The 14,431-nt window shown below is 41.8% G+C and overlaps 1 protein-coding gene across 1 annotated transcript in view; it reads right to left on the bottom strand.

The window, feature by feature from the left end:
* Positions 1-774: 774 nt before the first annotated feature.
* The window catches only part of AFF2 (AF4/FMR2 family member 2), a 436,989-nt gene continuing 423,332 nt past the window's right edge, over positions 775-14,431 (bottom strand). Inside the window, exon 22 of the mRNA XM_042478423.1 lies at positions 775-1,087. The gene's annotated coding sequence lies outside the window, so the exon portion shown is untranslated. The remainder of the gene's footprint in view (positions 1,088-14,431) is intronic.

Here is a 14,431-nt window from a genome sequence, read left to right as displayed (position 1 = left end):
TCTTGAAACAGATTGGATCGACATATTTCGGAAGTGCTTGCATTGTGTATTCCTGCAAAGCAGGGGATTGGATTAGATGGCCACTGAAGTCCCTTCCAACTCAAAGATTTTATGAGACTAGGGACAAAGTTAACCTCTTTTAAAAATGAGGGATGCACAAATATTTGCTTTGTTTTCTACAACTCTCATCCTCCCAACACAAGTTTCATCCCATTTCTACATTGGTTTTTGAGTTCTTTTAAAGCCTACACACACACACACACACTGTGCAGTTTTACGCACACTAAAAATGACTGCCTCTTGGTTTCATTATGTACCTCAGCACTATGTAGCAGCATGCCCCTGAATGGGTTTACATGCAGACATGGTGTTGTGCCAGTATGCTGATTTATTGATGGTGATACTAAGATCCAACCCTGTAAATTTTTACAACAAGCATGTTTGAACTATGTGTCGATTACTGGATCTAACACACACACACGAGAGAGAGAGAGAGAGAGAGAGAGAGAGAATAAAAATAAGTCTCTCTATCAAGATTTAAGTGCATACAGTTTCCAAGCCCTGGAAATATTGCTCTTAACATGCCTGCCTGATGTTTTACAGATTGCAAGTTCAAATCCATTCATCAGCAGATGTCTAATGAATCTGATGGGAGTGTACTACATTAGGAGGAGCGGGAGAAAAAGAAATTCACTCAGTCCCATGATATAGTTTGAAGAGAATTTAATGAACGAATAGATGACCTTTGCACTGAAGCAGGATAAAGATTCCATGCCACATTTGGCATATTAGACACTGGAAATTAATGGAATACTTATTAAGACTCACCTCTCCTTTGAATGGGAGATCTGTTTGTATTAGAAGTCCTGAGATTAGTAAGGAGGCAGCTGGGCCCAGGGCATTGGCCTCTTGCTGGTGGCAGAGAAATGCAATTTCAGAAGCAAAACTATGATTCCAAGCAGAGATCTGGTTGGGTAATAATTAATGAGGTAGGGATAAATGGAGAGAGAGAGAGATGCTGAAGAACGATGTGTCATCTCCCATCTGTGATTCAAGTCCTGGCTCTTGATGATGCTCTTCCCTATCCCTGCATGAAAAAGAGGAGATAAGATAGCAGGCTATCCATCATAGCTGTCATCCCAACATGCACATTCTTGGTTGGAAAAACTGTGAGAAGATCAACCTTACCCATTTGACATGGACCACAAGCATTGGCAACTGCTTTCTGAGCAATGTCCCAGATGTGCTGTGCATAACAAAATACAATAGGACCTCTGTATCCACAGACTCTTTATCTACAAATGCAATAATCTGTAGCTTGAAAATTTTCCCAAAGAGAGATAAATTCCAAAAAGGAAACCTTGATTTTGCCATTTTATAAAAGGGACACCATTTTATTATACCATTGTATTTAATGGCACTTGAACATCCACAGATTTTGATATCCACAGAAAGTCCTAGAAACAAGGACCCACTGCATTATGTGGCAATTTCCAGGTCTAAATAGGGTTTGGTTGAACAGTCCCAGATGCTGTTGCTTTGATACAGAGGAATGGGTCTGGCCAAAGATGATAAAAAAGAATGGGCTTGGAAGTGCTTGTCAACATTAGAGGATGATAAGAGAAAGCAAAATGAGAAGGAGGAAGAGGATGAAGAACCCAACTGGGTTGGACCCAAAGTCCATCTTGTCCATCTTCTCCCACAACAGCTAAATGGATGTGTCCATGAAGTCTGTTTCAAGGAATATGGAGACATATCCCTTCTTTCCTTGTTATGTCTCAGTAATGTGCACTCAGAGGTAATGGTGGTGGGTTGCTTCTGTGTTAGTGGCTAGTTAATCTGACCCAGTTGTTAGTCTAGATTAGGGGTAGGCAAAGTGTGGCCCAGGGGATGTATGTGGAACCAGGGCTATTTGTGGTCCCAAGAGGTCCCAGGAATATTATTTTTGCCCCCAAATGCCCTCTTAGGGCATTCTTGCTACATTTTGACCCCCCCCCACCAGTTTAGACTCAGGAGACACCTTTTCTTAAAAAACAAAAATGGAATAAGGAGTAACGTCTACTCACTCCGTGTTGTTAAAAAGGCCTCTTCTGTGTCTAAAATGGCCCACAGGGAGTGAAAACATTGTGACAATGCCCTGTGGAACAAGTTTGGGGGCAAACAAATTTTGGGGTACAGTGGAGTTGTGGCCTCCAAGATCTCCTGGGGGCTAATGTGCCTCCTCAAGCCTTCCACAGCTGCCTACCTTTCCTGATCTACCTTAAACATTTTTAAACTTTCAAATTCAACATAGGTCCCCATCCCATCCTGAAAGGAATGGCTTGTTAATGTATTGAAGGTGAAAATGTTCAGATGTGGAAATGGTTGCAGAAGCCTAAATTGGCTACAGCTGAAGTCCAGAGCAGCAGCTGGATGCTCAAGGTCAACTGAGCTGGATTAAATGTAAATATGCTATGTCTTCAGTCTCAAGAGGGATTAGTGTCTGTGGTGCTTAGCAACTTGTATAGGAAGAGGCTGGGCTTAGTGGTCGCCTCATAGTAATACTGTATATGAGGAAAATGCTGTTCTGGTGGATTGTGGGAGTTTGGAGATAGCGTGGTGTGACAGTAAGAGTTTTTGTATAGTAGTGAATAGCTTGTGTTTATTTGAAACAAAGTAATAAAGTCCTCTAAGGAGTGAACTACTGGAGAGTGATTCTTTGATTTAGCAGCTGTTTCTCCAGGCATTGTTCCAGCAAGCTTGTATTTGGAGTGTTCGCTCTGTTCCTGTGCTGGAGAGATAACCAGCATCTTCATCCATTTGGCTGCGTTTGGTGGTCCCTATGTAGACTTGTCCACAGGAGTTCACTGTATACCATGCAGCTGCGGACAAGTCTACATAGGGACCACCAAACAAAGTGTGTAAACAAGAATCAAGGAACACGAGAAACACTGCAGACTGAGCCAGCCAGAAAAATCAGCAGTAGCAGAACATGCCACAAACCATCCTGGGCATAAAATACAGTTTGAAAACACTGAAGTTCAGGACCATGCCAACCACTACCATGTCAGGATGCACAGGGAAGCCATTGAAATCCATAAACACCTGGACAATTTCAACCGGAAAGAAGAAACCCTTAAAGTGAACAAAATTTGGCTACCAGTCCTGAGGAATAGCAAAATAAGGACTCAGCAAAAGCAAATGGGAAACCACTCAGAGTCAGGGGCTTTCCCAGAAGATAATGATCACCAATTAGCAGACATTAATCCTCTTTTGCATTAGCCTCCCAGCCTGAGGCCGGCCATCAGCACAGAACAATACACATTGCAAAGCACTCCTGCATTCCCAGGCTCACACAGTATATATACACCCAACTTTTCCCAGCCAAAGCATTCTCTGAAGGTGCCAGCCACAGATGCTGGCGAAACGTCAGGAAGAAACTTTTCTGGAACATGGCCACATAGCCCGAAAAACCCACAAAAAAGCTCCAGAAAATCTTTGGGCAGAAGCAATTCTAGCGGCCGATCATGTAGCAAACAGGGTGTGGAATTCAGCTGTAAAGCAAACACCATACCAGATGCTGCTTGGTAGACCTCCAATCTTGAAATACCTCAGGGTGTTTGGGCAGTTTGCGAATGTGTATGTGCCAGCAAATTGCAGGAGAATGGGTGAACACAAATGGAGAAGGTTGATGTTTGTGGGTTATTCTGGCAACAGCTATAAATTTTACCTGGGTCAAGGGAGGATTTTGCTGTCCAGAAGTGCCAACTTTGAGAAGCATTCTGGCTGGGAAAGAGTGCATTCCAACCAGGAAGTGTTTGTGAGACTGGGGCAGAGTACTGGAAATGGAGGGGTGAGAGAGCAAGAGTCTCCACCAGAAGAGAAACCCAGTATCTCACAACACACACAAACACAACCAACACTACACACACCCATCACAACAAGCAAATTTGAGTTTGTGTCAAAGAGGGACACAGAGGTACAAACTAGCTCAGAGAGTGAGGATGACAGAGGTAGAACAAGGGTGGTGATACCTAGAAGGACTCAGAGAGTGAGGAGACCTCCAGAGCAGTTTGTTGTTCAGAGTGTGAGTGCTTGTAATGCTATGGCAGATGAGCCTGAGAGTTTTCAGGATTTGCAAAGTTTTCCTGGAGAGGAGAAAAAGAAATGGTTTTCTGCGATGGACAAAGAGTTCTTGTCTTTAATTGAAAAACAGGTGTTTGATGTGGTGGAAAAACCTAAAAACCACAAAGTTATGGGTTGTAAGTGGGTCTACAAGAAAAAGGAAATGTCAGATAATAGCCACAAGTATAAGGCCAGGCTGGTGGCAAAACGGTTTTTGCAGCAGAGGTTTGAAAACTTCGACAAGACTTTTCCCCCCAAAGCTAAGCCAGAAAGCTTGAGACTGGTACTTGCTCTAGCTGTGAGGCAAGGAATGGTTGTTAGGCATTTTGACTTTGAAACTGCCTACCTGAATGCAAAGCTTGAGGAGGAAGTTTTCATGGAACAACCTCCAGGTTTTGGCTGTGATACTGAGAGGAAAGTGTGTAAACTGAACAAGGCACTATATGGTTTAAAGCAAAGTGCTTGTTGTTGGAATCAATGCATTCACAAAGAGCTTGAGAAGCTTGGATATAGAAGAAGTATTGTTGATGCTTGTTTACACTAAAGGAGGGGTGATTCTAGTAATTTACATTGATGATCACTGTGTAACAGCTAGTTCAGAGCATGAAATGCAAGAAGTACAGAAGAAATTGTCTCAGAAGTTTGCATTGAAGGACTTGGGGAATCTGAAAGCTTACCTAGGGATAGAGGTAGAATGGACAGATGATGTCAGATGTCTGTTGAGTCAGAGGAAAAAGACTGAGAGGCTAATAGAGAAGTATGGACTGCAGAATGCAAAGTCAGTAAAAAACCCAATGACTCCTGGCTATGCCAGTGCAGAGTCTGCTGAAGTGTTTGAAAATCCTGAGTTGTACAGAAGTATTATAGGAAGTTTGTTGTTCATTGCAAAAATACCCGACTAGATATTTCTTTTGCAGTTGAGTAGAAGGGTCAATTGTCCAAAGCTGGATGATTGGACAGCGGTGAAGCATGTTGTGAGATATTTGAAAGGTAGCAAGAACAAGAAGCTAGTGATTCAAGGAAGTGCAGAGTGCAGATAGTTCTTTTGCAAGTGAGCAAATGGAAAGGAAGTCAGTGACAGGATTAGTGATCAATTATGCAGGTAGTCCAGTGGTCTGGAGAAGTAGGAAGCAAAATTGTGTAGCACTCAGTTCAACAGAGGTGGAATTTTCTGCATTGTCTGAGTTGGGTGGAGAGGTGCAGTGGATCAGACAGTTGTTGAGTGATCTAGGAGAGAAGTGCACTGAGCCTACTATAGTGTTTGAAGATTCGCAGTCATGCATTGCAATGGTGGAAGCCGAGAATCTGAAATGCAGAATGAAGTACATTGGGGTAAGGTACCAGAATGTTAGAGAGTTGGTTCAGAATGGTATCCTAAGGTTAGAGTACATTCACACCAAGGATAACCTAGCTGATGTTCTTACTAGGGCACTTTTGGCGGAAAGACATGAACAACTTTCTTGCTCAATAGGTATGGTTCCTTGATTCCTCAAAGACACAATTCTAACATACAGTATGGTTGCACATCTGTACATTCTGGAGGGGATTGTTAATGTATTGAAGGTGAAAATGTTCAGATGTGGCAATCGCCCTTGAGGATATCCTGATAGTCCTGATGAAAATCAAGACACGTGGTAAACTTCACAATGGAAACCACTGGTAAACATAATTGCATTACATTGTGAGGAAATTCTCTTCCCACCCCGCACAAATGATATTTCCATCTAACTTTATCGGTGGGTTTACAAGCCACGGACCAGCGTATGAAAAACCTTGCTTTAGCCGAGTTCTGCACCTTATTAGAGAGAGAGAGAGAGAGAGAGAGCAGGACTGCTTTGCAAAATGGGTTTATAGCACTCTGGATTTCCCTGGAGGAACCATCTCCTTCCTGTTGGCCAGACGCAGCACCTTGAAATGACTGCCAACTTTTTAAGAGTTCCTTTTTGGCTATATTCTTCTTTTCATAGCAGTGCTCATGGCTCCAGACCAGGTTCATAAGGAACAAAGTGTAGAATTAATCAATGGACTGATGCACTGTTTAGAGTAAAAACATTCCAAGCTCTGGCTCCATTTTCTCCTCCTTCCAGCCAAATGAGCGCATGAGCCTGTATGAAATGTAATTTAGTTTGTTCCCTTTGCTGCCTGTTGATTTTCCTCCACTCTAATTCATTTTTCCTCTTTGCTTCTTATTAAGTCTCCTTCTGTCTGGCTAGTCTTAACCCTCAAGTGTCATGGCATTACTTCAAGTCAGAGACTGAGAGTCATTGGCAGGGACTGAAAACATTGTTCTCTTGGAATTAGGAAGAACATCTAAATAAATGTCGAGCAATCCTAATAACATTATATCAGAGTAGGCCAACTGGCAGCTCTGGCCTGCAAAGCAATTTGTAGCTGGCTCCTGGTTGCTGCCAAGCTGTACCATAAGAACAGAGAAAGGTGAAGGTGGCAACTGCCTCTCTTTGCCCAACAACAGGGGCGGCTCATTTCCTTGGGCAGATGTGCACACTCAAAACCAAAGGCTCATCTTTTCAGCCATGATAGCTCTTGACATCCATGAAACAAAAGCTAAGATATCCATCCAAGACTGTTTATGTCCCTTCCAACCTGGCATTGTAGAAACAATATTGTAGAAACCTGGTATTGTAGAAACTGTCATCCATACATTGTTGCACTGCCCTTTCTGTCATCATGATAGGCGCTTCGAATATCCCAGTTCTCCAGAAATATCCAGGAAGACCTGACACATTTCTAACTGCATTATCCACTGTTGGGCCTGAATTCTCAGTTTATGTCCAAAGTGGCAAGATTTTGTGCATCTGCTCTTTCTTTTAAGAACGTGATTGTGAATAATAAAAAGCTGGAATTTGGGCCTTTTACTTTTAAAAATTACACAGTATGCATGTGTGTGTGTGTGTGTGTGTGTGTGTGTATGCATATATGCATATATACATATATACCCACGCATACATATTTTTGCTGCTTTGCTGTGTGCCTTCAAGTCTTTTCTGACATATGGCAACCCTAAGGCAAAGCTTTCATAGGGTTTTCTTGGCAAGATTTGTTCAGAAGAGATTTGCTATTGCCTTCCCTGAGGCTGAGAGCATGTACACACACACACACACACACACACACACACGTATATTTATTCTGTTTTAGCTATGTGCTTTTATCTAGAATGGTCTCTAATTGCATATTATTCTGTTGCCTGTAAAATAGTGCTGGTTTTTGATTATTAAACTTTCATATCACATTGCTGAAAAGTTGTTGCAAGGGTCTGAGGAGAGATGTTTGCATGGGCAAACCATGTGTAGGTAACATCAGCATGGGAGACGACCAATGAATACTAGGAGCTATAGGCTGTATTTCAGAGGAAGGAACTGGCACTCAGAATTCCTTGCCTACAAAATCCTATGAAATGCATGAGGTCACCCTAAGTGGGCCAGCAACTTGAAGGAGCATACACACAAAATGAACAGCACATCCCACTAAATATAGCCCACTACAAGATTCTTCTGTAACAGCCTGCTAACACTCAGCCTTTGGCTGCTGGTTGAAAGAGAGAAGAATGTGGATCATTATGTGCAAGAGCCTGGGACCAGCTACCAAGAAGGCTCTCTCTTGTGCCTACACCAAATGTACTTCTGATGGTGGAGGGATGGAAAGAAAGCCCTTACAGAGGGAGATGCAGTCTTTTAGATAGCTTTACCATTCACATGGTGTCTATCATTAGCAGTGGCAGTACAATGTCGATGTGGAGGAGCTAGGATCAATGTAACATTTAGCCTGGGCACTGGACTATTCCATTAATCAACTTCCAAACTTGTTTTCTCATGCTTTTACCAGAATTTTGACAGTGGTATCAGAAAGCCTCATGATATGTCACAGAATCACAGAATCATAGAATTGTAGAGTTGGAAGAAACCACAAGGGCCATCCAGTCCAACCCCCTGCCATGCAGGAAATCCAAATCAAAGCATCCCTGACAGATGGCCATCCAGCCTCTGTTTAAAGACCTCCAAGGAAAGAGACTCTATCACCCTCTGAGGGAGTGCATTCCACTGTCGGACAGCCCTTACTGTCAGGAAGTTCCTCCTAATGTTCAGGTGGAATCTCTTTTCCTGTAGCTTGCATCCATTGTTCCAGGTCTTGTTCTCTGGAGCAGCAGAAAACAAGTTTGCTCCCTCCTCAATATGCCAATATGACAAGTCAGAGAGAACATCTCACCTGCACTGCCAAATGTGTAGAGATCAATGCATTGTCATGGTATGGGTTTCCACTCTTAGCTATTGGTCATTAAGCAATCATATTTTAATTCCTGTTTAATTACAATTCAGTTACACCCATTTATTATTACTAGTCATCCTAAGTGAGGTAAAAAAGAAGGGCTGTATTGGAAATTAATGAAAATGCTAGCAAGGTTCATTTGGAAAACCACACAATAATTCCAGTTTAATTATACTGCAATTACCTCTACTTATTGTAAAGGGAAATGTGAGAATGGTCTAGGTTGTTGCAGGTAATCCCTCCTTAGGAATTACTCAAGTTTGGCCCTTTACTGTTGTTGTTGTTGTTATTATTCATTAACTACCCCCAGTGCTCTCATTACAGAAAGCATTAAAATAACAGTGAGCTGTTTGTGCAAATCTGCAGAACTCAAGTGTGATAGCCTCAAAAAACCTGATAGAGACCACAAAGACACTCATTAGACCAGGGTTTCTCAGCTTGGGTTACCTAGAACCCTGGGGTTCTGTGAGTGGTTGCTAGGGGGTACCACAATAGATAGTGATTTTTAAAAAGCAGACTTTTAAAATTTGTAGATATAATATTTTTTATGCACTGTAGCTGTTCCCCTGAGACCTTAAACTATTTTGAGGCTTTTTCCAGGAAATAAAGGTCAAGAAAGGCCGCCTGAGAGGCACTCATCCAAATACATGTTACATCTTGGACTTTCTGCAGAACAAAGTCCATACAAAAATAATTGCTCTTGAAAAGAGATACTGTGACTAGAGCTAGTGGCCATGAAAGCCAAGTTATAGACATCATCATGACTATCCTGCAGGGGATCTGGAAGACAGCCTACTGAAGTTCCTTGGTCAAAGTATGGTAGAGGACCTTCCCTTTCAAGGTGCTCACAGTATGGGATGAAATCCATGCACCATTAAAATCATTGTAGAATGTTTCTGCTACCAGTTGAGGTTGTAGTTTTTTTTGCCTTCAAGTCATTTTGGACTTATGATAACCCTAAAGGCAAATCAATCACAGGGTTTTCTTGGCAAGATTTGTTCAGAGGGGATTTGCCTTTACTTTCCTCTGATGCTGAAAGACCGCAACATGCCCAAGGTTATCCTGTGGGTCTCCATGGCCAAGTGGGGACCCAAACTCTGATCTCCAGGGTCCAACTGTTAGACCACTACACCATGCCAGTTCTCAATTAGTTGACAGCTTACATCTCAACCCAGTTGCTAATTGAATTAAAGGAATTATGATCAGCCAAATTCCCATTGATTGAATGAGTGTAGCCTGGTTAGGAATAGCAATTGGATTTAGATTTAGACCTAAATCCAATTACTAGTACCAACTAAAGTATATACCTTGAATCAATTTGGGTTTACCACATAGCAATTGACTCCATGGGTCTGTTCTAGTTCAGGAATTACCAAATCGGATGTAGCTCTTATTTGTTTACCCAGGCATTTTCCTGAATACTAATCTAGTCAGTCACCACTAGTGATTTTTAATAAAATATCTTGATTGGTTTATCATGATTTGTCAACCTTGTTTTTCTTGAATGTTGTGGGTTTTAATGTTGCAATAATGCAAACCCCTTATGCTTTTTTAAAAATGAAAATTAATATGAAATGTCTTCATAAGTAAAATAAAATGGCATAAAATAAAGGCCAATCCATGTTCAATACCTGCTATATAATGCTATGTTTGTTTTCTGTCCTTCACTTTGGACAGATGGAAGTGAAAGGAAGGTATTCACATCTGTCCCCTGTGATTCTGCTTAAGAATCTTAGAGTTGAAAGATACCCCAAGAGCCATCCAGTCCTTGCTATGCAGGAACTCACAATCAAAGCACTTCTGACAAATGGCCATCTAGCCTCTGCTTAAAAGCCTCCAAAGAAGGAGACTCCATCACTCCCCAATGCAGTGTCTGCCACTGTCAAACAGCTCTTACTGTCAGGAAGTTCCTCTTCATGTTGAGCTGGAATCTCTTTTTCCTGTAGCTTGAATTCATTGCTCTGTGTCCTATTCTCTGGAGCAGCAGAAAACAAGCTCGCTCCATCCTCAATATGACACCCCTTCAAATACTTAAACAGGGCAATCATATCCCCTCTTAACCATCTCTTCTCCATGCTAAACATACCCAGCTCCCTAAGCCATTCCTCATAGGGCATGGTTTCCAGACCTTTCACCATTTTGGTCACCCTCCTCTGGACATGCTCCAGCTTGTCAATACCCCTCATGAACTGCAGTGCTCAGAACTATACACAGTGATCAAAGCAAAATAGAGTGGTACTATTACTTCCCTTGATCTGGACACTATATTCATATCAATGCAGCCCAGTATCAGATTAGCTTTTTTAGCTGCTGCATCACACTGATGACTCCTGTTCAGCTTGTGATCTATTGAAACTCATAGAGCCCTTTTACATGTGCTATCATCAAGCCATTGTATATATGTGCATTTCATTTTTTTTTTACCTTACACTTCTCCCTGTTGAAATTCATTTTGTTAGTTTTGACCCTGCTTTCTAATCTGTTAAGGTCATTTTGAATTCTGCCCTATTCTCTGGGGTATTAGGTACCCCTCCTAATTTGGTGCCATTTGCAAATTTGATAAGCATTTCAAATTCCTATCTATTCCATCATCCAAGTCATTCTACGTCATCAGTTCTCTAACCTCCCATCTCATATCCTGCCATGCGCTTCAGTCATAGGATTTGTGGTGCTCCCATTTGCTTCTTGTATGGACTGCAGACTCTGTCCTAGTTTCTGGCTCACAGTCTCTGCTTCCATTTATCTGCCATTGCTCCAGTCTTTGGAACTGGATGCTTCTGGCACTTAGATATCCTGGGTATGACCCTAAAGTTCAGCTTTCCAAAAAGTAATTGTCCCTTCAAGCTTGTCCAGTACACAAAAAAATTAATTAAATAAAACAAAGGTTAGGAAAGTAATTCCTTATTTCATAGTGCATCTCCCAATCTTGGATAATTTTTGAACTACATATTTAGGTTTTTCAAAAGAGACCTATTATTTTGAGAAAGGCAGGTGCTGAGATACTTTTTATTTCATTTTTTTTTAAAAAGCATAATTGCTACCTTTCTGCAAGATTTCTAATGCTTAATCTTTGATGCTGCAAAAAATAAGCCTTCTCTTTCTCATGCCATGATTATAGGGGACATTGCTCTCTGTCTCCTGCAGAATCTATTGTTGAGGGATACTCAGCCTGGGATATCAATTAAAGTTCCTTTAGTATCCTCGAAATTTGAATTAGGATTAAGTCAGATTTCTTTCCAATAGAAGGCTTGTTGTGAGGGCTGCCATTAATATTAATCACCGGTGTGTTGTATATTAATAACTGATTGCAAAAGCCTTGAATAGAGTACACATTTCACCATAGCAACCCAAGGGCTGCCGCACAAACTTAACTTTTCTCATTTAAACAGTCAAGCATTTAGGAAGCTAAAACATTTCTGGCTTGCCATGGTGATTTCTGTGGTGTCTAAGCACTGCTGTATCTAGCCAGAACATGGAAAAATTACTCTTTAGGTCTACATTTCCCAGAATCCCCTGGACAATATGGTCACGGTATGGTTTCTACTGACTTTGGTAGTATGTCCACTGCTGCCCAAATCCCCAGCAATTGTGTTGGGAAACATGGCACATGGGAACTGCAAACCAAGCTCAGTATTCTGTTAGGAACTTCTTTCTGCACATGTAAGTTTCCTTTTTGTATGTGAATGTTCTTTTTCAGGTGCTGTTTGGGTTGGTATTCCCCTTCTTCCTCTGCAGCATCCCAAATCTTCTCCCTTTCAATTATTGATCAGCTCCAGAAGCTGACCCACACAGCAATTCTGTGGTTTGCTGCCAGCAAGCAGATCAGAGAAATCTCTAGTTTCATCTCCATAGTCAGATACCACAGAGAGACAACCTGGATCTCAAAGGAACTATTTTTTGTTTTTGCATTGCTAGGGAAGATTAAATTTTATTTCCTGGAATTTGCAACTTTTCGTCTCCCAGAGCCCTTATGGCCAGGAGGAGGAATGACCTTTGCCTACATCAGTCGTTCTTAACCTTCCTAATGCCATAGCCTTTTAATATAGTTCCTCATGTTGTGGTGACTCCTAACCATAAATTTATTACTATAATATAAAACATGTGTTTTCCAATGGTCTTAGGCAACCCCTGTGAAAGGTTCGTTCGACCCCCAAAGCGGTCATGACCCACAGGTTGAGAACCGCTGGCCTACATGGATATCCCTCCATCCCATCCCAACTGAGAACAACTATAGCAACATCTTGACAAAATATAGGCCTATGACTCCAACAAGCTTTATGAAAACTTGTACCTGGTGGAGATCAAATTGGGTAGATGGTTTGCTGGTAGGGATTAACACATTTGCCTGCATTTTTGGACTCTTCTTGGGGTGGGTTGTGGAGGCTGTCATAATGGGCACTTCAAAATTTAGCACTGTCCAAAGTACAAGCCCCCCAATGTTGATGCCCAAGCCATCACCCAGAACCCACACTCCCTTCCAGAGTTCTTTGCTTATATTGAGAAGCAAAGCCTCTTTAAGTTCAACATTGCTGCGTAGGGTGGCAGCCTTCCTCCAGAAAGTAAATCTACAAAAGACAGAACTCTTTTGCCCTTTAGTATACAGGGCACGTTGTTGGCACTTGTAAATAATGAGCAACAGTAATAATTGGTCTCGCGGAGGAGGCTTCCTCTTAGCAAAGATTGATTCCGTAAGCAAATAAGAATGCTTAAGAAGAACACTCGGATCTAGTCAGCAGAAGATGGAGGAAAGAAACCTGCTGCAAGAGCAAAATGGGGTCACAAGTCGACATCAAAACAAACCAGGGTGGTTATTTTAACATGAAGCTGCGGAGTGTTGTTTATATCATATGGAGCTATCAAACTGATCTGTATTCAAACTGTTGAGGTCTAATTCTAGTATTTACCTGAAATCACTTCTGAACAATCTGCAATAAGAATTTCAGCAACTTGTTTATGAAGGTGAGAGGGCTGCACTTTTAATATCATCATAATTCAACAACCAGAAGCAACCAATCATCATAATTCAACAACCAGAAGCAACCAAGGAACAAGGCACTTATTCAGTGTCCAAGTAACTAGGATGGCTTATTAGAATAGCTTATTTTGAGATGTTACTTACAGAAAACCCTCTCTGTCACACACACAAGCGTACACTTCCAGACCATAGTATTCAATGCTTTAAATGTTTGCACAGAAGAAATGGGTAAATAGGGGCCAGACAAATGCTGGATTTCATCCACAGTGAGAAAGAGTACATTGACAGTTACATTGCTCTCTGGCTTTTCTTTGCGAACGAAGATTCAGGAAGGACTCATGATTCCGCACTTTCTACAAGCGAGTTGATGACTAAAAAGGCCAATCTGAGATAAACAAGTCTGGTTGCAGAAAGCACAGCAGAAAGTCTCCTTGGGTGATGTTTCCGGATTGTGATGCTTTCTGAGTTGGTGTTTCTCTTCGAGACTCATTCGGCATGAGCTTTCAAAAAAGGCTGCAGCATCGTGGATAGTGTGTCTCTATGCCTCACGATGCGAGGCCAGGGCAGACCATTGTTGGTGATCAATTTGGCCGAGCCTGAGATGTTGTTTCAGGGAATGCTTTTATCTCTTCATTGGGGCGCACCTCTTATGCTGACCCGTGGCGAGTTCACCATACAGTATTATTTTTGGGAGGCGATGATCCTCCATCCTAGAAACGTGTCCTGCCCAGCGCAGCTGCGTCCTCAATAGCATGGCCTCAATGCTGGTGATCCCTGCTTGCTCAAGGACAGCAACATTTGTCATATAGGCAGTCTAGTGTATATTTAGAATTGTGAGTAAACAGCGCTGATGAAAGTGTTTAAGGAGTCGTAGGTGTTGGCGAAAGGTGGCCCATGTTTCAGACCCATAAAGGAGAATAGACTGTACAATGGCTCTATACACACTGATTTTTGTGCTTCGCCTCAAGTGTTTGCTATTCCAGATTCTTTTGTGAAGCCTTCTGAATGCACTATATGCCTTTGCCAGTCTGTGATCGATCTCTTTATCAATCTTGGCATCTGAGGAGA

The sequence above is a fragment of the Sceloporus undulatus genome, chromosome 7, assembly GCF_019175285.1.
Source record: "Sceloporus undulatus isolate JIND9_A2432 ecotype Alabama chromosome 7, SceUnd_v1.1, whole genome shotgun sequence".
NCBI lineage: Eukaryota > Metazoa > Chordata > Lepidosauria > Squamata > Phrynosomatidae > Sceloporus > Sceloporus undulatus.
The sequence above is the reverse complement of the archived record's forward strand: the minus strand, read 5'-3'. Positions and strand labels throughout refer to the sequence as shown.